Consider the following 10,543-nt stretch of genomic DNA (forward strand, 5'->3'; position numbering starts at 1 on the left):
TGCACATCAGAGGCTCCCAGCTCAGTGACTCAGCCACCTACCTCTGTGTAGTGAGCACACAGTGCTCCCCAGGCACCTGCAGCTGTACAGAAACCTACTGGCCTGGGAGATCTGAGGTAGAGCATAGACCACAGAGCAGAGAGTCTTGTGTGCTCCAAATGTGATGGGAATTAAGAGTAATAAACATTGCATTAGGAGTGTAATCGTAAAATACAAAGGGAGGAACGGAGTTACGAAAAAAAATCCACTTTGGGAAAGTGTTTAAGCCCAAATTATTTTACTTCTGATTTCCCATCTCATCTCCACTCTCAGCTGCAACCCCACTCCTGAACATTTGATGGGTAGGAGGAAGGACTAGAGTGAGAGGGTAAGAAACAAGAAGCTCAGATGGTTGCAGAGATCAAATTTCAGAGAGAGTCCATGTTGCTCTTCCTGAGGAAAGGGTAAGTAAAACTCAGAATCCCTGGCCTGAGCCTTGAAACCTTGTTACCTGCACTGGGGTGAGGTACAGAGAGGTGAGGAGCAGTTGCCATAGTCTTTGAGAGCCCCACAACAGTGAGGCATGGAACCACAAAATAACTCTAGATTTCCAGCAAAGGGTCTAAATGACACCAAGGGGCTTCATAAGAGAGCAAAGTCCTTCATGAATCAGATGTCAAAGATGACAAGTATTGATTCTTTCAGCAATTGTTGGTGAAGAGGCTTGGAAACACTGAAGATCATATGAATGTTTCCCTCCTTGGACTCCAGGGCTCTATGGATTTGCTTGTCCATCTACACAAGTCTAGTAAAACTATTTGTGGCCTGATGGAAATAAGACCTTTTAATAGACACTAAGGTTTATTACAGGAAAAGAATTAAAAGTCATTCTTTTGTAAAACTAAAGTTTTACAACATGTCTGTTAAACATGATTGTGTAGATAGTCCAGGAAATCAAAAAACTTGCAAATGAATTAAGATTTCTTTTCAGGAGATTAGTATCTAGAATATACAAAGAACTCAAAAAATTTAACACCAAAAAAGAAAACCAAATAACCCATTACATAAATGGGAAAAAATATTTTTCTTAAAATACAAATGGCCAACAAATATAGGAGAAAATGTTCAAAATCATTAGCCATTAGGTAAATGCAAACCAAAACTATGTTGCGATTTCATCTCACACCAGTCAGAATGGTAGTCAGCAATAAGAACATCAATAATAAGTACTGGAGAGAAAAAGGAACACATGACACTGTTGGTGAGATTGTAAGTTAGTACAACTACTATGGAAATCAGTATGGAGGTTTATCAAAAAAGTAAACATGGATCCACCATATGACTCAACTATACCACTCCACAGAATAAAATCATCATATTATAGTGATATATGTATATCCATGTTTAAAGCAGCACAATAGCCAAACTATGGAACCAGTCCAGGTGTCCATCAACAAATGAATGGATAAAGGTAATGTGGTGTATGTACACACAGTGGAGTTTTATTCAACTATAGGTGATATGAAGTTATATTTTTTCAGAAATATGGATAGAACTTGAGAACATGATGTCATGCAAAATAAACCAAATGCAGAAAGTCAAGAGCCATGTGTTTTCTCTTCTGGAAACTAGAGAGGAAAAAGGAAAGGAAAAGTGCCAGACAGGAATCTCATGAAAACTGAAGGGAGATCAGTGAAGTAGAGGAAAGAAACCAGGAGAGGGAAAAAGGAAAAGAATACTGGGGAATTATATTGTTATATGATGTCATATATGAATATAATATGTACACCACTATGTACAACTATAATGCACCAATAAAATTATGGGAGAAAATAGAAAAAAAAATTTTGTTTAGTTCTGTTCATATAGTCACTGGCTAAATGGATACAACCCAATCAGGATTTGCTTCATATTCTCCATTAGAAGAATTAAAAACCAAACCAATATTTGCAAGTCATGGAAGAAAGAACTGGAAGGCATATCTTTAAATTTTAGCCTTACTTTGAATGTGTGCTTTCTGACATCATGGCATTCAGAAATGAATCAAGGTTGTAGAGTTGGTTCAAGCATCTGTTATGTTACTTATGGGCCATTTGATTTTACCCTGTACTCACATACATTTCAAGATTGGTTTCAGAATTTATGAAATAACACATTGTTGTTAGTTGAGTTTCTTAAGAGGATAACCTGAACTAAAATTATTTTGCCCATAATTTGTCAAGGAAAGCAAGTTCAGAGGGAGAACTGCTAAACATGAATGTAGTTAGTTAGAGTCTTATTTTGACCTAATCTCTTGGGGAGCTTTGGGGGCATGAATTTTTCCACAAATCTGATACCTTCCACCTTGAGATAAATATAGACTGCTAATCTTTTGTGCACAAAATGAAAGTATTGAAGTCATTGGCCATGGTCTTTCTTGGAGTAGAGGTATACTCTACTGGACAATGGTGGCTCTCCATGGCAGAGAGTGGAAGGACCAACTGTGAACCAAGAGTAGTCAACACTCATATCATCTGGGTATTAACTTCACTAGCTTGGGAAAGGAGATTTAGGCTAAACACCAACAGTGTCCACTATACCATGCAATTTTCCAAGAATGTGGGGAGCATTCACTTAATAATAGACTTTCTAATTACTGTATACTATGTTTCAATTTCATCATCCATTTAATGGGTTTTATAGCTGGTCTTACCATTCTTCAACAGTTGAAATAATTTAAAACACCTATTAACAAAAAAGATCTAAATAAAAATAAGGAATTATTATTCAAAGTTAAATTTTAGAACATTTTTGAGAGTAGTGACAAGGACACCAGTATGTTATTATCTCAGTTTGTTTGGGGAATGATTTTATGACACTATGCCTGTTACTTAGGCAGAAAAGCCTGATAATCAGAGTTGACCATTTTGGGCTCTCATATATAGAAAGACATGCAGGAAGAGATCCCACCACATACACTTGTGAATGGCTAACATTATTCTGTTCTTTGATTACCATTAAGAATGAAAGGCTGGGTATCAGGGTGAACTCCCCACAAGGTGCCTTCTTGAGTGGGGTTGGCTGGCAATATGGACTGTGGGCATTCACGTAAATAGGCAGGCTCCTCATTAGAATGCCAGAACAGGCAACAGGCAGTTCAGTTGCTCCTTTTCTTCCCTGTGTCTAATGCTAATTTGAAGATGGATGAACTCTATCAACTACTCCCATCAAAATCTTCAGCCTTCCCAGATGGCTCTTTGCAATTTAGTGGGAACTGAGTGTCTGGATGAGACTGTCCTACTGTGCTCCTCACACACAAGCACAGCAGCAGATGAAGGGCACAGAGGGAAGCTGCTGTTACTTTCACACACTCACATTCAGTCTGTTCTTTTGTGTCCCTCCCTCCTGCGTCCAGCACACCTACTGTTTCTCAGTCCAGAACCACTCCAGGGTCTGGTGGAACTGGTCTCCTTCACTTGCCCACTGCGATCTTCACACAGCTCCTTCTGGGCTGTGCTTTTCCTTTCTCTTTTTCATCCATCAGTGGGCTCCTGTCTGCTTTCCTTCTTATGGATGTTAATATCTTTCTTCTGGTTATTATCTTACGATTGTGGATTTAGGTTCATCCTGTTTATATTTTCAAATTCCATTTCAGTGGGAATTTTGGAAATATAAGAAATGATTACATATGCTTAACTGGAAATTTTTAATCAGAAGCACGTGCTAGTAACACTTAAAATTCCAAGCTGACTATATTTGGTATTACACATGAAAGAAAATTGATAAGCAGGATGAAGACATAGATCAGAAAACAAGAGAGAAATGCTTTCAGATTGGTAGAATTCAGTGTAGTTCTCACAAAGAAGTTGTTTTGACTTCATTAAAAGGATCCCTGATGGCCAGATTCTCATTTCACCCTCCATTCTCTTCTTAATTGGTTATGCATTTCACTTTTAGGTTCCAATAGTCTTTATGCTACAATAAGTTGGATGGGAAAGAGTTTGTTTATCATTAGGCCATAGAGCAGATTGCTTTTGTTTGTTTGGCCCTGTTTCCCACCTGTATGGGACTACTGTGTGCTTAACTCAGGTGAGGGTCACTGACAACCTCTCCTTTGTCATCTGTATCTCCCACAAGTTCCCTTCATTTTCTAGTCTGTTGGTGGCACTCACTCCTGTCTTATTGAGTTCATGTAGATTTACTTTGTTGTCTATCCTTAATTCTTTCAAGAAATATATATATAAACATACATATATGAAAAAATATATATTTTTCATATGTTCTTCTCCCTTATAATTCTACTTCAGTTTCTCTATAGATGGACCTCTGTCAATCTTCCTTTTAGTTAAGTGTCTCTATAATTATGCATAATATACCAGTCTCTTCTGGCCATTGACAAGGGAACAGGGCTCTCATTTTCTCTACTTAAAAATGTGGTACTTGAGTGATTTTCTCATAGCCTTAAGAAATATCAAACTTGTTGATCTGAAACCAAGGAGGCTATCACTCTTTCTACTTGACAAGGAAAATTATAACCTTTATTAATTTGCATTGCTGATAGGCTAAAGATGTTATCCAGGATGATTCTTATTGAGTCACTCATCTAATTTAGCTTTTTTTCCTTCAGCAACAAATAAAGAAATAATCTCTTTTCCTCACTCTCATGCTCACTTTCAGCAACAAGGGCCATGCTCACCTCAGGCCAAGGCTACTGATCTTGATCCCTCTCTCTGATTAATGGTTTTGCAAAAATAATATGAAATATCTCATCAATATTCTAGAGTCTAGAATAATGTTTTCTGTGACTAATTTTTCAGTTAGGCAAATTATGGTTCCTTCTATTTTTCCAAAATCACCTTTTGTTTGTTTGTTTTAATGATTTAAATCATTTAATTTAAAAGTAGGAAAAATGATAGAGGTTCCTTTATCAATCCAAGGGCCTCCATAATGTTGGTTTGTTGTTACCAAACACACTAGCAAGAAGCATTATGGATTTGGTAAAATAATGACAATGTTATGTCTCTCTGCTAGAGCAACAAGGTGAGCTTCAATCTCTGTTCAATTCAGAATCACAAATTTAGAATTTTCAAATATAACTACTCCAACTTCTATTTCTGAAGGTTTAAAATAAATGAATAGAACAGTATACAGGCATGAAATTGCAATTTCCACTATCTGTTCAAATGTTCAATCACATTTCCTCTTCACTTTTTTCCATGAAGCTGGTTGACCCTGTCTGTTTAATTCCTGCTGCAGTGGCTTGAAACCAATAGTGGTAACCTGTAGGACCACACTTAAACACCTGTGGTCCTTATTTTTTGTTTATACCAATTATAATCATGTAACCACCACACAAGTCTCTTGTCTGCATTCTCTGTGTAGACTTTAAAAAGATAAGCAAGTGTTTTACACAGTATATCCATAGGAATCCCATATCCATATATGGATTTCCAATTATAAGCCTCAGAGCATGCCCCCTATACCTGGGATCTGCTGTAGGCTGTCCTCCAGTCATCACTCAGCCAATGTTTTCAGTCACCTTGATTGAGTCCAATAATTTGTCAGGTACTTCCTTCTGTGTGACAATTACTACATCGTCTTTCCCTCTGACAGCTATTCATGTAAGCCACCCTGAATGACATCTTAAAAGCATATTCCAATTGGTAAGACCAGCCTCCAGTGAAAAAAGGCTAAGTTAGTCAAAACCAACACTGCAACTGTCAGACATGTTGGTGAAGCCACTACAAACCAGCTCTGGGCCCCATTTATTCTCTCCTATTTTAATTTTTATGTACTGTAAGATTAAGTCCCATGTACTGCCGAAGGTGACATCATCACAGATTCTGAAAGGGACACGCACATTCCCTGGAAGTTGGCACATCACACCTTGACATGGGAAGGGCACAGCGGTCTAGATCCCCGGCCCCGCCTCTGGCCTCCAGAGGGCGATGTTGCACAAGGAGGCGTCAGTTCTCACTGAGCATCCTCTTCATCCACGGAGCCCCTCCTCCCTGCCCCTGGCTGATGCTTCCTCACTGATGTAGTTAAGGGACCTGTCACTAGAACAAGGGACCATCCAGACTACTTAAAGGAGAGCTTCTTTCTAACCGTTTCTGAAATTTGTCCAAGCAAGAGACTTGTGCAGCCGCCCATCTCCACTCAGTGCCCTAGAGGCTCAGCCACCGCCACCTTCCCACCCGCGGATCCCAGTAGCTTTCCCCCACCAGCCATGCTCCTGCTGCTCCTGCCGGTGCTCGCCATGGTTTTCACCCTGAGTGAGTACATGCCGTTCCCTCTTCCCTCCCACCAAAGTGACCATGTTTTGATTGGAACTGGAGAGAGACGCGTCTTCTCCACAGCCAGGTCTGCGCTGCTTTTCCTGACTCAGCATCAATGTTGCAGGAGGAAGCGGAGCCCAGTCAGTGACCCAGCCTGACCGCCACGTCCTGGTCTCTGAAGGAGCCCCTCTGCAGCTGAGGTGCAGCTACTCATCTTCTGTATCACGCTATCTCTTCTGGTACCAGCAACGCCCCAGCCAAGGCCTCCAGCTCCTCCTGAAGTACGCGTCAGGGGCCACGCTGGTGACAGGCATCAATGGTTTCCAGGCTGAACTTAGGAAGAATGAAACCTCCTTCCACCTGAGGAAGCCCTCAGCCCATTGGAGCGACTCAGCTGAGTATTTCTGTGCTTTGAGTGACACAGTACCTGGGGCTGCAGGGGGAGCTGAGCACAAACCTCCTGACACAGGGCACTTTCTGTGACACACAGGCTCAAGCTGGGGAGTTTTCAAGAGGTTTTCCTTTTCTGTGCAGCCCAAGAGGACAGAGTGGCCTGAGCCCTGGGGAATATTTTTGTCTCCTGAACATTTGCCTCCATGTCTGTGTACTGCCGCCATCAGACTGTCTGTGGCCCAGATAAAAGTTCTGTGTTGAATTTCTCCAGGAGGGACCCCTGTCTTCCCCCACAACTTCATGCTCCAACTCCCACCTGACACCTGCACTCTGAAGAACATAGCTATAAGGGCTCTCAAATTAAAAAGGCAGCAGCACTTTAATTTTTAAAAGTCACTTCTAGCATCCACTGTGATGATTAGCATTGCCTCAAAGGAACTTTATTTAGTGTCTGGCTACAGACATCCTCTAGTTTCTTTTTGGTGTGCTATTTCTTCCAATTTTACTTCTGTACCCCTTTTCATTTCTGTTTGGAGTTTTCCTGACACCACATTTATCTTTTCATTGTCCTTTACTTGAATCATGTTTACACTTTTCAGGGACAAAAATATTTAAAAGTTATGGTGAAAACACTTACGTTCTACTGTTTTTTAAAACTGTAAGTCTATAATTCAGGAACTAGGAACAAAATATAGTACAACAGACCTCTAGAACTTTTTTAATTGTCTGACACTTGGTTCTCCTGGACCAGCATCTCCCCATATCATCCTCTCCTTAGTCCCTGGCAACCACCATTCTACTCTGCTATGAGTTTGACTAGTTTTGATACTTCATCTAAGTGGAATTATGCTATATTTGTCCTTCTATGACTGGTTTATTTCAATTAGCATGATGTTCACAAGATTCATCTGTATTGTTACACATGGCAAGGTCACCAAATTTATAAAGGATGAATAATATTTAATTTATGTATGTGCCACATTTTTTAAACATTTATCTACTGTCTGACATTAGGTTGTTTCCACATCTTGATTGTTGTGAGTAATACTGCAACACACAAGGGAGTGCAAATATCTCATTAAGATCCCAATTTCAATTATTTTGGATAAATACCTAGAAGTAGGATTGTTGGATCATACAGTAGTTCTATCTGTAAATTTTTGAGGAAGATCCATACTACTTACCCTACTGGATGCAACATTTTGCTTTCCACAACCATGTTCAAGGGTTCCAATTTCTCCATATTCTGACCACTATTTGATTGTCTTTTGTTTTCTGATAGTAGCCGTCTTCATAGATGTGAGGTAAAATCTAATTGCAATATCTCATCCCTCTGATGATTAGTGAGTTGAGCAAAAAGGACCCTGAAGAGTACCATTTTGAGAAATTAGAACAACCTGAATGTATAACACCTCCTGGGTTCTGAATATATTACAAATCTTCAGTAATTAAAACAGTGTGATTCTGTCATTAAGACATACATACAAACAAATGGAACACAACAGAGAACCCAGATATAAGGCCATGAATATACACTTAACTGATATTTATCAAGGATACCAAGCTCACAAAATGAGTGATAAAATGAAGATTAATGTTCAATTAAAATATTCCTACAAAGGATTATGTTAATATCTTATGGTTAAACATTTTAGCAACTCATAACTAACATGCAAATCAGTAGGACTGATTAGAAGGAAACTGTTTCTAAGCCAGAGAAGATGAAATGCTACTTAGCACTAATACATAGTTGAGGAAGTGAGTGTGATAGTGTTTGAGTGGTGTCGTTCCTTCCCTGCTCACCATCAGTGGTCCTGTTGCTGAGCTGCCCTCTTTACAGCTAGGAAGCAGCTCGCTGAAAGCCCCAGGAGATCCTGTACATGGGGTATAGAAGAACTTAATTTTCTATTAATTAAACATATTCACATCTGATTGGCCTGTGCTGAGAGCTGTGGATAAAATTCAAAAATCGTATTTGGAATAAAAATTATACCTTTTAAACTGAGTCCCCTTTCTGCATTTTCAACAAAACAGAATGAAAACTAATGTGCTTGCTTTGGTAATTTTGACTTTTGTAGCTTTTATAAAACTAAAAAACATTGTTCTGTCAAGCCAGGTGACTCTCGTGTATGAACACAACTTCTTTACAGAGAGTGAGCTGTACATGCTTTCCCCAAAGTATCTGGTAGACTTTGTCATTGTTCATACCAGCAATAAGGGACAGTGGGCTAGCAGTTAGAAGCGTATTTTAAAATAGTCTTTAAGTAAATGGTCTAATTTCTACAAAATTATTATGCTGAAGTGTCTTTTTTGACACTGCAATAACTGATGCCTCAGTGTGCTTGATTTTAGAAGCTTAAAGAAGCACATTTTAAGGAAACATACAAATACGAAGTACCTTACATTGAAAGTTATTGTACTATATTTTTAATGTAACAGTGCAAATCTTGTTATACACATGAATGTGTATAATTATGTTAAATGCAAATGTTTTGGTCATCTTTTTTACTGTCATGATTAAAGACCTGACAAAGAACCAGTACAGGAGAGGAAAAGTGTATTTGAGGAATCATATTTCATGGTCTTCATCCAGGCATAGTAGGTCTCATTCCTCTGGGCTTGAGGAGAGGCCTCATTCCACCATGGCAGAAGAGTGTAGCTGAGGGAAGCAGCTCATATGAGGATCAGGAGAGAGACTCCACCTGCTAGATACAAAATATATAGCCCAAAGCCATGTGCCTGATGCCCACCTCCTCCAGTCACACCACTCATTTAATCCCCACCAGGTTCATAGAACAAACAACAACAACAACAACAACAACAAAAAGAATGCATAGTGGGAAACTAGAATCCCCTTAGTGATTTGTGAATATTTATTATCATTTCCCTAATTATTAGTGATGTTGGACATATTTTAAATATATTTATATGTCTTTGGGGAAATGTCTAGTCAAGTCCTTTTCTATTTGTAAATCAGTATTTTTATTTTTTTCTATTGATTTATAGAATTTTTAAAATATATATATTGGGGATTAACCTCATATCAGACATGATTGTGAATATTCTCTTTCATCCCATAGGTTACGTTTATGCTCTATAAATTGTTTCCTTTGCTGAGGTGATTCAGTTAAAACAGGGTCATTCGGGTGGCGCTCATCCAAAATGACCTGTGTGCATGTAAAAAGAGGAGATTAGGGCACAGACAGCAGAGGCAGAAGGGGGACCAGTTGAGGACACACTGAGTAGATGTCTATCTGCAAGTCAAGGAGAGAGGCCTCAGGAGAACCCAAAGCTGCTGATACCTGGACTTTTGACTTAAATCCTCCAGAATAGTGAGAGAATAAACTTTGTTGTCTAGGTCACCAGGTCTGTGGTATTTTGTAGTACAACTAGCAAAGTGGCACTTCATATATGCAGCCTACTGTGCAGATGGATGTGGGTACTGGACTGGGCCCCAGGAGCCGGGCGCATCTTTCCAACACTGACTCAGGAGCCAGTTATGGAATAAATGAAAGATTAAGAATTTTGTTTGGGGCAGTGGGAGTAATTACAATAACACAGGGATGACAGGGTTGCAGAGACCATGGAATTGCTGCTGCCTGAGCAGCCTTGCAGGCACCACTTCCAGGGCTCAGAAGAAGAGCTCATGGATGCTCAGAGGAGGGCTTCTCTGCACTGATTATCTGTGCTGTGCTGAGTTGGTAGATTTGAGTCCAGTTCCCTGAACCTATTGGGGATTCCCAGGCAAACCTGGTATTCATTAATTTGTTCCTTTTTTTATTTAATCAAATCAGAGTCCAGTTCCATTGCTCACAAAATAAAAGCTCTGACATATATAGTCTCATTCCAGCATTAGGTTTTTTTAAAAAAAGTCAGATCATCTTGAAGATACATTTGTAGAAATTGTGATAGTA

At 39.4% G+C, this 10,543-nt stretch overlaps 1 pseudogene; it reads right to left on the reverse strand.

Moving 5' to 3' along the window:
• Window positions 1-4,944: 4,944 nt before the first annotated feature.
• On the reverse strand, window positions 4,945-5,611 carry LOC144255420 (proteasome subunit alpha type-6 pseudogene; annotated as a pseudogene).
• Between the last annotated feature and the right edge of the window lie 4,932 nt (window positions 5,612-10,543).

This window comes from Urocitellus parryii, chromosome 6 (genome assembly GCF_045843805.1).
Source record: "Urocitellus parryii isolate mUroPar1 chromosome 6, mUroPar1.hap1, whole genome shotgun sequence".
NCBI classification, from domain to species: domain Eukaryota; kingdom Metazoa; phylum Chordata; class Mammalia; order Rodentia; family Sciuridae; genus Urocitellus; species Urocitellus parryii.